This window comes from Phodopus roborovskii, unplaced genomic scaffold (genome assembly GCF_943737965.1).
Source record: "Phodopus roborovskii unplaced genomic scaffold, PHOROB, whole genome shotgun sequence".
NCBI classification, from domain to species: Eukaryota; Metazoa; Chordata; class Mammalia; order Rodentia; family Cricetidae; genus Phodopus; species Phodopus roborovskii.
In genome coordinates, this window is record NW_026126549.1 from 1,377,984 (window position 1) to 1,391,805 (window position 13,822).

A 13,822-nucleotide genomic window follows, 5' to 3' on the forward strand; every position below is an offset into this window, starting at 1 on the left:
TTATCAATCAACCAGGGAGTTCAGAAACCTGTTCAAGGTCACACAAGGAATTGACACCAAAACCAGGACTGTGAAGGCAGTCATACTTGACCTTGTCCTGAAAATGACACAAAAGAGCCTGGCAAACAAATGGATCCAAAGGGGCTAGCGAGTAAGACTGCAGGCTGGTCAGCCCCCATTAGAGCCATCTGGATACAGAGAAATAGCTTAGGGAAGTAGAGCCCCTGTACCCCAAAGCTGGGGTGCTCAGAGTCACTTCTCGTGACTTTCACACTCTCCTTGAGCAGGGAAACTTCCTGCAGTGACCTTAGTTTGCCGGATTTCCTTGTCCTATGACTATCCCCCGTGGGGCAGTGTAGAGAGCTTGGACTCCTGGGATTTTGAGCAGATGCAGCTCAAAATTCTGCAGTTCAGGGCAGGGAATTCGTTTCTGTGAGGAGGCCGGATCCTTTCCTAAAGTCTCCTGGGTGGGGAGCACAGGGTTTCCCATCAGTCTTTGGACTTGTTGTTTTTGGGGTGTGAGAAGGTTAGCCAACCAGCAAGAGGCCTGGGCTAGGGCGATGCAACCCAGAGAAGATTCTTCCCTGAGTGGGGACAGATCTGCTATGAACAGGTGACTCAGCTAATGCTGAGTTAGGCTGATAGCAGGAAGGAGCTGGAAGAACAGAGGGGAGAAGAGAGAGGGTGCCACAGAGGAGAGCAGGTTTGGCTTGAGTCAGGCGTTGGTGGCGAACACCTTTAATCCCAGCACTCCGAGTCAGAGGCAGGAGGGTCTCTGTGAGTTTGAGGCCAGCCTGGTCTACAGAGTGAGTTCCAGGATAGCCAGGGCTACACAGAGAAACCCTGTCTCAAAAAACAAAACAACAACAAAAAGTTAATTCCACAGGGAAAAGAGAGACACTTACGTTCAAATAGGCAGGCTTATAACCCCCACCCCCCACCCCCAAAGAAATTTCTGAGGAACTGTGGAGATAGCTCAGTGGGTAAAGGCCATGCCTGACAACCTGAATTCAATCCCCATGACCCACGTGGTAGAGGAAAAGAACCAACTCCTGACTTTTACATGCTCACTGTGGCATGTATGTGTGTCCCCAAACACAATAAATACACATAACTTTAAAAATTAGAAAACCTCATGGAATAAAGATATAGCTCATTTGGTAGAACACCTCCTGGCTAGCAGGCAGGAAGCCCCAGGTTCAATCCCCAGCAGCACAATCCCCAGGCCTGTGATGCTAACATTTGGAAGTGTGCTACTTGAGACCTTGTCTCAAACAAACAAGTGGGCCAGGTATGATGGCACACACCTTAATCCCACTGTTGGAGGCAGGGTGGCAGAGACAGGTGAATCTCTATGAGTCTGAAGCCAGCTCAGTCTACATATTGAATTCTAGGACAGCCAGGGGGTACATAGAAAGGCTTGTCTCAAAAAGTCATACAATAAAATAATAGGCCAACTAAATGGTTCAGTAGGTAAAGGTGTTTGCACCAAGCTTGACAGCCATAACTCAGTCTTTGGGGCTCATGTAGGAGGAGAGACATGGCTCTGCCACTGACAACTCTTGCCTCCAAACATGACATGGAACATGCACTTTCCCATGTATCAATAAATAAAATTTAAAATTTGAAAATAACCTCTATTATTAAAAAGAAAAACATAGCATATCAAAATTAACCAGACCTAAAAACTATATTTTTTTTAAAATATAATTTATTTTGTGTTATGTATATGGGTGTACGCATGTGTGTCTGGTACCCATAATGGCTTGAAGAGGGTGTCAGACTCCCTGTAACTGCAGCTACAAACTGTTGCGAGCCACCATGTGGGTTCTGGGGATTGAACCTGGATCCTCTGGAAAAGAAGCCAGTGCTCTTTTTCTTTTTTTTTGGGGGGGGGGGGTGGAGGATTAGAGGCAGGGTTTCTCTATATTGCTTTGGAGGCTGTCCTGGAACTAGCTCTTGTAGACCAGCTGATGTGGAACTCACAGAGATCCGCCTGCCTCTGCCTTCCAAGTGCTGGGACTAAAGTCGTGTGCCAACACCGCCCACCTGTCGAGAAGCCAGTGCTCTTAACTGCTGAGCCATCACTCCAGCCCTAGTATAATTTAAAATTGTTTTAATTATAAAAAGAAAGAAAGAAAGGAAGGAAGGAAGAAAGAAAGAAAGAAAAGAAAAGAAAAGAAAAGAAAAGAAAAGCAGCCAGATGTGGTGGCACACACCTCTGATTCCAGAACTCAGGAGGCAGAGACAGAGGCAAACAGATCTCTGTGAGTTTGAGGCCAGCCTGGCCTACAGAGCAAGTTACAGGACAGCCAAGGTTACACAGAGAAACCCTGTCTTGAAAAACAAAACAAATAAAAAAGAATAAAATGTCAGTGGAAAAGGAGTGGGAAGAAAAGCCAGGAAACAGATCCTACAGGGCTTTAGAGGTCTTTAAGTTGGGCAAAGATGTGAATCTGCATTTGCAATTGTCAAGACCACTCCTTGAATTTGCTGACCCTCATTTTCCCCATCTGTAGGATTGGGCATAATAATACATATTTCACGAGATAACTGAGAGGATTACAAGACTCAAGAGCCAGGGACACACACACACACACACACACAGAGAGAGAGAGAGAGAGAGAGAGAGAGAGAGAGAGAGAGAGAGAGAGGAGCGCAGAACAATTGCAAAAGCCTTGCAAGCCTGTGAAGCTATCTGCTTGGGAGTGGCTCCTACAGGGTTAATCAAACCTGTCTCAAAAGCAACCCGAGCTGCTGCTGGAATGGTGAGGGATGGAAGGCAGGCTGTTTATGTTTTAAGGATGCTGTACTTCTATTAAGCAATCACCCTGTTTATGTCACTGCTAATTGAAGTAAATTGCTTTCTGCAATCAAATCGGGAAGTTCTTCCTTCCGATCATGCAGGGACTTGGACTCCAGTTCCTAGTTTCCAGTATTTAGTCTGACTTGAGCCTTGCCCTTTAATTAATTGAGTACATTCCTCCAATTTCTTTAAACATGCAATTGGTTTGTTGTTGAGTCGTCAGTGTGGTGAGCTGATTCTGAAATTGCCCTCCAGGGTAGGAAATGTTCCCTTTCCCCTCCCTTTATTGCCCCCCACCCCCACCCCTTTGTCTGAGCAGGATGCTGGGTGTGCTGGGCTTTGAGCTTGAGGGCAGATGTGAGAGGTGAAAGTAGCTGAAGATACAATCAGTGTCTGTTTGGAATCCTCTTGGTTCTCCTGCCTAATACTTCAGGCTATAGGTGTTGCTGGATCATAGGCTGGGGGTGGAGGGTGTGAGCTTCGGATCCTTTATCACTTCCTGTGTTTCTGCTTTTGTAAGCTCCACAGGAGGAACAGAGGCCAGGCAGGTAGAGAGCAGGACAGTCAGAACAGCATAGACACAGATGAATCTCCTAGTTCCCTAACATGCAGAGGCCTGGCCAGAGTCACTGCCCTGGGCAGAGGAAGCTTCACTAATCAGGAGATGATAATCAGCCTGGACCATTCTAGGGAGGACCTGAGGAGTAGCAGGTCATCAGGCCAGAGCTCTGGGTGCTCATTGCCTGCTCCTAGTCTCCATTATGAGCAGAAGATAAGAGGGAAGTGTCTGATGGTAGACCAGAAAGTCTCTCAATTTTCCCAGGAAAGCAAGACAATAGGTAGAAAATGTTCTCTGTTGTTCATTCTTGCCACTAAAAAGAAGACAAAGATCATCTATGAGGCTCAGTGTTGGGTGTCACACCTTGTCATGGACTTAACCCTGTGTGCTGCGGAGGACATTCTTCAAAGCTTGCTCAGTGACTGTTTCCCATGTTGTGTTGTCCGGTTGGCAGGAATCACCCCTCTCCCATGCCCGTAGCAATGGTATGTCTCTGGCATGGCACCATGCTCCTTCTGCCCTGCAGTGGGCCCTGATGCTGCATTTCCCTATGGACAGCAAAACACCTGCAAGGAGTTAGAGACTTGAGATAAAGGTTCAAACATTCAGAAGTGTGTCTTCTGTGTAATGCTAAATCCAGCCAAACTGACAGTGAACAGAACTATGGTAAAGGGCAGTGCAAGCTGGAAGAGGAGAAGGAAGACATCAGCCATCTTTCTGCTGTGGAGAAAAGCCACCATCCCTGAGGGGTTCTAGAGAATGCTTTGCTGGAGCAGCCAACAGACATCAAGGTCAGGCTCTGGCCCAGCCTATGTCAAAGGCTGGTTCGCTTGGGCAGAGATGTCTATGGGCTTAAGTGTTCTTGGTCTCTTGCCCTCAGGTGGTTGATGCTCTTCACATGGGAAAGGACAGCAAGGCAGAGATGAGCAAAGGCTGGAGAGAGCAGTTTCCCAATTGTTCAGCTTGCTCTGGAGACTTGGTCGCAGTGACAGATTGGTGGGAGCCTTCCCCCAATGTGAGAAATATGGGAAGTGCATTGTGTGTGAGGGGAAGTAAAAATAAGACAGATGTGGAGGATGGTTATCCAGAAGATGGAATAATGTCCATGATAAAATATTCCTTTCTTCTGGTTGACTGCTTGTGAACCCTGCCTGGGGATCCGGTTGGCAGAGGCTAACGACAGGCTGGCTTAGGTGTAAAAGGAAGTGTGCTCTTGGACACCTTAGTTCCAGCTTGATTTCTCTGTGTCTGGAAACCAAAGTGTGAGCTATCTTCAGCAACAAGGCCTAACCATTTAGTTCTGTTTAACAAACAACAGTGGCAATAGGCTGTATTGTTTTGGAGGCCTCCATGGCCTACCTGACCAACATCTCCTAGAGCTGGACACCATCTCTGGCAGACAGACAGACAGAAAGACAGAAAGAAGATACATAGATACATAAATAGATACAGAGATACATAGATAAAGAAATATGACAAAATATTTTCAATTGTCGAATTTAAGTGATATATACATATATATATATATATGTTCAGATTTTTTTCTTTTCAGATTTTTCTGTGTATTTATACTTTTTATAATGAAAATTTGGGAGCAATTAAATGAGATTTGAATTCCCATTCTCCATTGATAAGTATGGGTTGTGAGGCAATTACATACTTTTTTTTGTCTCTTCATTTTTTTCTTTTTGAGGCATGGCCTTCCTCTACAGCATGGTCTTACCCTAAAGTCATGGCAATCCTCCTGCTTTAGCCTCCCAAATTCTGGGATTACAGGCATGAAATAGCCATGCCTGGCTTGCACTAAATTTTCTTATCTATAATATGAGGACCTTGCAAAAATGTTCTGGAGAATTAGGAAACCAATCCTGTAATGTAATGAGACATGACACACAAGTATATAGAAGGCAGATATTATCTACAACAATGACAAAAAGAAATACCACATGACTGCTCTATTAGCTTCACCCTGGGATGGAGGCTTCTCCATCAATTAGCAAATTACACTTGACGGCAGAGCTAGAGTCCCCTGTTTCTTTCTAGACACAATCTTTGCCCCTATAAATCACCTTGTGACCTGGGAGGCTAAACATGGAAGCTTGCACATCGAGATCCCTGGTTTCCAGCTAGACTGGGCCAACAGGAAGCACATAGCAAGAATGACCTCAATGGGTGGCCATTTTTTCATCCTGTCCCTTCATGCCTGTAAATGTAAAGGCTCTCCTAGGACACTGCACTGTCCCTTGTGGTTTTTCTTTTAATGTTTATAAGTAGAATCATTATGGAACTGCTTGTTGAGCTACCTGGTACCTACCAGAACTCTTGCTGGCACGTAATATACTCTTATGTCTACAATTTTGCCAGGCCCTGGGAGGTGTCACATTTAATGAAACACGTACAGTCCTGCTATGGAATAATCCTTTTGTACACTGTAAAGATTTGTTATTTGAATTGGTTTAATAAAAAGCTGACTAGCCAATAGCCAGGGAGGAAGTATAGGCATGATGACCAAACTAAGGTTAACTAGGAAGAAAAAGGGCAGAGTCAGAGTGTGAGACACACACACACACACACACACACACACCAGCATACGTAGAGGAAGTAGGATGTATAGAAAATGAGGTAACAAGCCATGAGCCACATGGCAGAGGGCAGATAAAAAATATGGGTTAATTTAAATGTAAGAGTTAGCTAGTAACAAGCCTGAGCTATCGGTGGCCCAGCATATATAATTAACGTTAAGCCTCTTTGTGGATATTTGGGAACCGACAGGCAGGAATGAAAAGTTCACCTACACAGTTCCTAATGGAGCTGAGTCTTTTCCCAACTTGTCCCCTTGAGGCTTTCCATGATGACTCTGAGTTCTCTACTTTGCAGAACCAATATATAAGGAAGAGCAGGCCAGCACCTGTTTTTGAATCCACTCAACACAAATGGAAAAATCCCATATCTTTAGATCCAGCAGACAGATACCTTGGCAGCACCCCTGCTCTTTGCTCTGCATGTCTAAGGATGTGAGAGTTCAGTGGAACCTCTGTGAGTGTCTGAAGCACACTGACAACAAATACACAAATATGCTCGCTCATATGTAGAATGGTTCCCTGTGCAGCACGAGACATCAAGTTGGTCCTGGGAAGAGTTCAGAAAACACAACTCTGAGACAATAGGATTAGATCATGTTACTCAGCTATTTCTCTAAATAGTCTTTAAATATCTGAACAATTGACCCAAATAAGTGAGAACCTTTGGGGAAACTTGAGCTCCTAAACATGGGAACTTGTTTTATGTTTATTCTAAAAATGGTTTTCTCACACCCATTGGAAGCATGAAGACTTGAATATAGATTGTGGGTAGGCATTATTCCCGATGATAAACAGTTCCCATCCTAGTTCTGCCAAACTTGTGCAGTGAAAGATTTCAAGCATTCTATATTCTCCCTTTGGGGAAGGTATCCATGATAGGACCTGACCTTTTTGTGCCAACACCAGGGAAAAAAATAAATGAACCTTGAGTTGGCCTGGTATCTCATGGTGGGTCCTCCCAGAGAGCACTGTTTTCTCTTATACAGTCCAACAGCATAAATGAAAAGAGCCTTCCTGGGTTGTGCTTCTCAAAGATTCAGCAATGGGAACCATCTAGAGAGATTACTTGCACTTGGGTCCCATCCCTTGGCACCACACATTGGCTTGGAGCTTGCAATTTTAGTTCCTAAGTATGAATACAAATCCAGATGCCTCTCTATATTCATAGTGAGCATAAGAACAAACAAAATAAACTACACAATGGCCCAGGAACTAGCTCTCAATACAAGGGAATACAATACAAGTAGAAGAGGGAGCATTTGGGGCAGACACACCTAATATTTAGTGTGGTGGTTTGAATAGGTATGGCCTCATACATATTTGAATGCTTGACCTATAAGGAGTGGCATTATTAGGAGGTGTGGCCTTGTTGGAGGAAGAGTGTCACTGTGAGAGAGGGCTTTGAGGTCTCATATGCTCAAGCTATGCCTAGTGTGGAACATAGTTCACTTCCTGTTGCCTGTGGATCATGATGTAGAACTCTCAGCTCTTTCTCCAGCACCACATCTGCCTGTGTGCCACCATGTCTCACCATGATAATGGACTAAACTTCTGAATTGTAAGCTAGCCCTAATAAAATGTTTTCCTTTATGGCCATGGTGCCTCTTCACAGCAATAGAAACCCTAGCTAAAGCATTTAGTAAGAATTTATTTTTGAAGATTATTCTTTTGGTGTGTGTGTATACATGTGAAAGCACACAGAGTCCAGAAGAGGCAGAAGCAGGTAAATCTCTGTGACATCAAGGTCCCTACCCCACACCTACAAGGTCAGACCACCTAAGGCTACATAATGAAATCCTGTTTTTAAAACACAAGAAAATCGGGTTGGGGGAGTAGTCCAATTCCCCCAAGATCTGGAGTTACAGGCAGTAACTCATTAACCCATTTCTATTAATCTAAGTATTTCCATGTGCTCTTATTTTCTGGAGAAGGGTCCAGACTCCTATGGTGTCCTACATGGCGATGACTCTACCTATGTTTCCCAGAATTCTCCTCATCTAGTAGTTCTGCCTATCCTTCTTGCCTGGCCACTAGCCAACTGGTGTTTTAATCATAAACCAATAAGAGAAGCATGCAGAAGGCAACTCCTATCACACATGAAAGATAAACTAGGCATGACTGTACTTTCCTATAACCCCAAGATTGAGAAGTAGAAACAGGTGGATTCCCCAAAACCAGTCAACTTAGCCTGGCCAAAATGGTAAGCTTTCAGTTCAGTGAGAGACTCTGTCTCAAAGGAAAAAGTGGAGATTGAGGGAGACATTGGATGGGTGTACAGGTTCATACACTCACACACTCTCATAGGTACATCACATATATACTACAAAGAAACAGACAGAGAAAGTAAATTTAAATGCATGTATGTAAAAGAGCAAAAAAAAAAAAAAAAAAAAAAAAAAAAGTGTCGGGAGTCTAGGACAGGGGGAAAACAAAGATCCACAGAGAGATGGAGAGATGGAAACACACCTTCCAGCTGGCTAGACACACCAGCCTCCTTTCTCATGCTTCTCCACAAGTCCCAAAGTCTGGGAGAATGATGGGCGTGCAACCTTTGCTTACCACCAGCCAGAACTGGGTCCTGCTTCCCATGCCCCACCTCACCCCACCCAGAAGAATGCTTTCTTGTACTGGCTGTGTGGTACCCCACAAGGAAGGAAGGCACTTGAGGTTCCCTAGGGGCAGAAGGCTTTGTGGTTAGAGCTGATGACAATGGGGTTGGAGCAGGGAGGAGGGCTGGATCTTTTCAGAATTTCTCTTGACTTTTTTTTCATGAGTATTTTTGTCTCAGAGCACTAAGTTTGGCTAAGTCACTGATGTGTCATTTGGTCCTTTTCTGACTCTGGAGGCAGACCATTCTGGTGGATTTGTGAATTGTGGTGGAACCCACAGCCCCAGGGTAGCCCTTTGGTTTGGTTGATCCTGCTGCCCACAGGGCTGCCTCCCAGCCTGCCTCAGAGCTCTGCTGCTGGCAGCTGGGTATTGTGTAGAAAGTACAGCTCAAGGCAGTGGGGCTTCTGGGTCTCTGTGTTTGTTTGTTTGTTTGTTTGTTTGTTTCATTTGACTGTTCATTTGTTTATCAGGGTCTCAATGTGTATAGCCTGGAATTTGCTATGTAGACCAGGCTGGCCTCAGATTCATAGTGATTCTGTTTGCCTCTACCTGAGTGTTAGAGCTAAAGTTGTGTGTCACCAGACAAGCAGGACAATGGGGATTTTACTTGGGGTTTAAGACACTGAAACCTGTTCCCTTTTCTTTTTCAATGTCTGAAAGCTGTCATTGGAATGTCATCTTTTCAATATAATTATTACATTCATACACACACACACACGTATATTGTGTGTGTGTGTGTTGGGGGGGCAGACAACCCACTGGAGTTAGCTCTTTCCTCCTATCAGGTAGTTCCCATGATCAAACTCTTAGATGGTCAGTCTTGGTGGCAAGCATCTTAACCAGATGAGGTATCTCACTGGCCTGAGTTTTCCTTCTTTGTAATGAAAGCACAACCCATGTACGATGAGAGTGCTTCTCTGCGCAGCAGGAAAGATGACTAAGTGTTTAAAAGTTCATGCTGCCCTTCCAGAAGACCCAAGTTCAAGTCCCAGAATCAGGAAACTCACAAGTGCCTGTAACTCCAGTTTCAGGGGATCTAACACTAGCTTCTGTGGGCACATTAATTAATTATATAAAAGCCATATTTTTAAAAGAAAGATATTGAAGAAGACATCAGAAGATAGAAATATCTCCTATGCACATGGATTGGTAGGATAAATATTGTGAAAATGGCCATCCTACTAAAAGCAATGTACTGGTCTAAAATTTCATATGAAAACACAAAAATCCCAGGAGAGAAAAAAAACAACTCAAATAATAATAGAAATTCTGGAGGTATCACCATCCCTGATTTCAAGTTGTATTACAGAGCTATAGTAATAAAAACATCATGGTATTGTTATTAAACACATACACACACACACACACAGAGAGAGAGAGAGAGAGAGAGAGAGAGAGAGAGAGAGAGAGAGAGAGATTGATCAGTGAAATAGAATTGAAGAGCAGATATAAGTCCTATGAATATTTGGTTTTTGAAAAGAATCCAAAAATACACACTGGAGGAAAAAAACAGCATCTTCAACAGATGATGCTGGCCAAACTGGAAGGCTGCATGTAGAAGAATAAAAATATACATCACCTTGCACAAAATTCAACTCCAGATATACCAAAGACCTCAACATAAGATGAGATGCCTTGAATCTGATAGAAGAGAAAATAGAGAATAGGCTTGAACTTCTTGACACAAGAAATGACTTTCTGAACAGGATACCGACAGCCCAGGTACTAAGAACAACAATTAATAAATGGGATTTTGCCGGATGGTGGTAGCCCACACCTTTCATCCCAGCACTTAGGAGGCAGAAGCGGGTGGATCTTTGAGTAAAAGGTGAGTCTTTGTCTGAAAAAGTGAATTCCAGGACAACAAGGGATACACAAAGAAACCTTGTCTCAAAAAACAAAGCAAAATGATGATGGTGGTATGGTGGCGGTGACAATGATGAATGGGCTTCATGAGACTGAAAATTTTCTCTACAATAAAGCATATGCTATCATTTGAACAAAGTGGCAGCCTACAAAATGGGGGGGGGTCCTTACCAATTTTACATCTGACAGAGGGTTAGTATCTTGAATATACAAAGAAACTGAACATAGACGGGGAAAAAAAAAAACCCCAATTTAAAAATGGAGTATAGAACAAAACTCTGAGTTCTTCAAAAATGAAACACAAGTGTCTAAGAAACACTTTTTTTAAATGCTCAACATCCTTAGCCCTCAAGGAAATGCAAATTAAAACCACTTATCTGATTTTATCTTACCCCAGTCAGAATGGCCAACATTGAGAAAATAATTGACAGTTCATGCAGATCAGGATGCAGGGAAAGGAAAACACACATTGCTTTGGTGTACAGCCACCAAGGAATTCAGTGTGGTATTTCCTCAGAAACCTGGAAATAAATCTACCATAAGATCTTCTTGGGTATACACCCAAAGGACTCTACATCTTACTATAAAAACATTTGCTCATCCATGTTCATTATTGCTCTGGTTCATCATAGTTAGGAATAGCCTAGATGTCCATCAATTGATGAATGGGTAATGAAAATATTGAACATTTATACAATCAATTATTATTCAACTGTTATGAAAAATAAAGTTGTGGAGCTAGAAACAATCATCCTGAGTGAAGAAACCCAGATCCAGAAAGACAAATACTATGTTTTTCTTATATGTTGGTGTTGTCTTTTTAAGCTTTGGATATACATGTTTTAGTTAGAATAATCACAAAGATTGAGTTAGGGACCAGTGGGGAGGAGGGAATCTTCCAAGGAAGGTGAAATCCAATGGTGGCAAAGAGAGATAAAGGGGAAACTAGACTAGAAAGATTAACAAGGAAGGAAATGGAAAGAAGGATAAAGGACAGAATATGAGGAGGGACAACTAACACAAAAGTCCTTTTGAAAAATCACATAGAAGCCTACCACTATAGAAGCTTCTTGAAATATGTAGATACATGGAAGGAATTTAAGTGGAGTTACCATATAATAGGGAAGACAATGCCCCCAAAAAGACATCTTATGCTCCCATGTAAAACCCCTAGTGCCAGGAATGGGCTACAATCTTGTTGGGTTGTTGTGCCAAAGGGATCTCTTAGATGCCTTCGGAGTTGGGGGAAGAGAGAGACTATAATTAAATATTTCTAATGAAAAAATTTAATTATTAATAAAAAAGAAACAAAATATCTTTAAATCAGTCATGGTGGTATATGCCTATATTCTTAGTACTTGAGAGAGGAAGATAACAAACACATCTGAAGTCAGCCTAGGCTACCCAAATTGGTCCTGTTTCAAAAACAAACAAATAGACCGACAGAAAACACATACACACACACACAGACACACACACACACACACACACACACACACGACCACTTTTATTAGCAGATTCTATTTTCTACCTGGGTATTTATTGTAAATGTTCACAAATTCTGTCAGATGGAAACTGTGTAGAAAAGAAAGATATGATTTCAATCACAAACCAACACGTCTTACAGAGTTCTCCTTAGTTCAAATGCCTGAGCTGTCCAGTTCACCATCCATCTGGAAACAGCGCCACCTTCCATTTCTCCTTCTGGAAGATTTGGGATGTACAATGAGACAATGCTAGCCCTGTATGTCCACAAGAAAACAGTGTGCAATATTGAGTTTAAGATAACTGTGCACACATTTTATATGAATTCACTTGAGTGTCGAAGTGCTCATCATCCAAATATATACATCAGACACAAAAACAAAACAGAACAACAGATCTGAACTCCATTTGTGAGGTGGATTCCATTATCCTTCTGAGGAGAGTTCAGAAATTGCCCATTAACGCCAGTGGCAAATCTCTGGCCTGGGGGAGTCAGGAGGAGCTGTCTACTTGGCAGCTTCATCTCCTTTTTCTGAGATTCATGGAGTTTAGAATCAAAGGCTTCTAAGAAAGCCAAAGTAACATGAAGAAAATAAGTAACCCATCCCTTTGGGGCTCAGGGGAGGACTACATGATTTGCACAATGACCGAGACACGTTGGAACTTGTTAAATGCAACATTCATGTTGGCACCTAAGACTATTCCCAAGCCATGGACCCTCAAAGCTGGGCAAAGTCTTGAAATTGGTGACTCCATAATCCTTCAGCACACAAATACAATACAATTAGCGTGATAGGCACTGGCTTTGCTCATTGAGGAAACTTCCTTTTAAAAAAAATTTTTTTTAATATCCTTAAGCTCTAGTTTAAAAAAACAAAACAAAACAAAACAACAACAACAAAAAAACTAAAGCAGGTACTGCTACCACGATGTAGGATAGAGACAAGAGGTTACCCCCAGCATGCTAAGGCTCCTAGGTCCTGAGCCACCACAACACACGCTCACATCACAGAGTGCTGTCTCAGTCTATCCATTTGTATGAATTTGCTAGAACTATTGTAGCATTGGTTAAACAGCAAAAATTTATTTCATCACAGTTCTAGGGGCTAAATTCAAAGATCACAGTATCGACAGGGGTGGTTTCCTGTGAGACCTCTCTCCTGCCTTGCAGGTGACTTTTTGTGTGTGTGTGTGTCTTCCTGAAGTCTCTTATGAAGGATGCCTACCCATTGACCCACTCTCCTATGACATCTTTTAACTCCTGTTTCCTCCTTACACAGTTTCCTATTACAGCCACACTAAGGCCAAGGGTATGGCTCAATGGGTATAGAAGTGCTTGCTAAGCACTTTTGACAACCTGAGTTTAATCCTCTGAACCCAAGCATATGTAGAAGGAGAGAATCGGCTCCACAAAGTTGTTCTCTGATTTCATGAGCACACTGTGAAACGACGTAAGAAGGAGAGAGAGAGAGAGAGAGAGAGAGGAAGGAAGACTTTAAAATTTGCTTATTATGTATACAGTGTTCTGTTGGCATGTGTGCCTGCAGACCAGAAGAGGGCACCAGATCTCATTACAGATGGTTGTGAGACAACATGTGGCTGCTGGGAATTGAACTCTGGAAGAGCAGCCACTGCTCTTAATTGCTGAGCCATCTCTCCAGCCCTGAAAGAAAGATTTTTAAAGTATATTTACATCAGAGGTAAGAACTTCAACCAACTTTTAGGGTACACAATTTAGTTCCTATGCATCCCCCATCCCACACACCCCCCCCCTTTTTTTTTTCATAGAGAAATTGAGGCTTGAAAAAACAAGACGATTCCTCCTAGCACTTTGGAAGTTTGGAGTTAAACCTATTCCAAACAGAGTATGTGGTTCTGAGCTCAAACTCTGCTGGATGCTGAATGAGGTCCAAG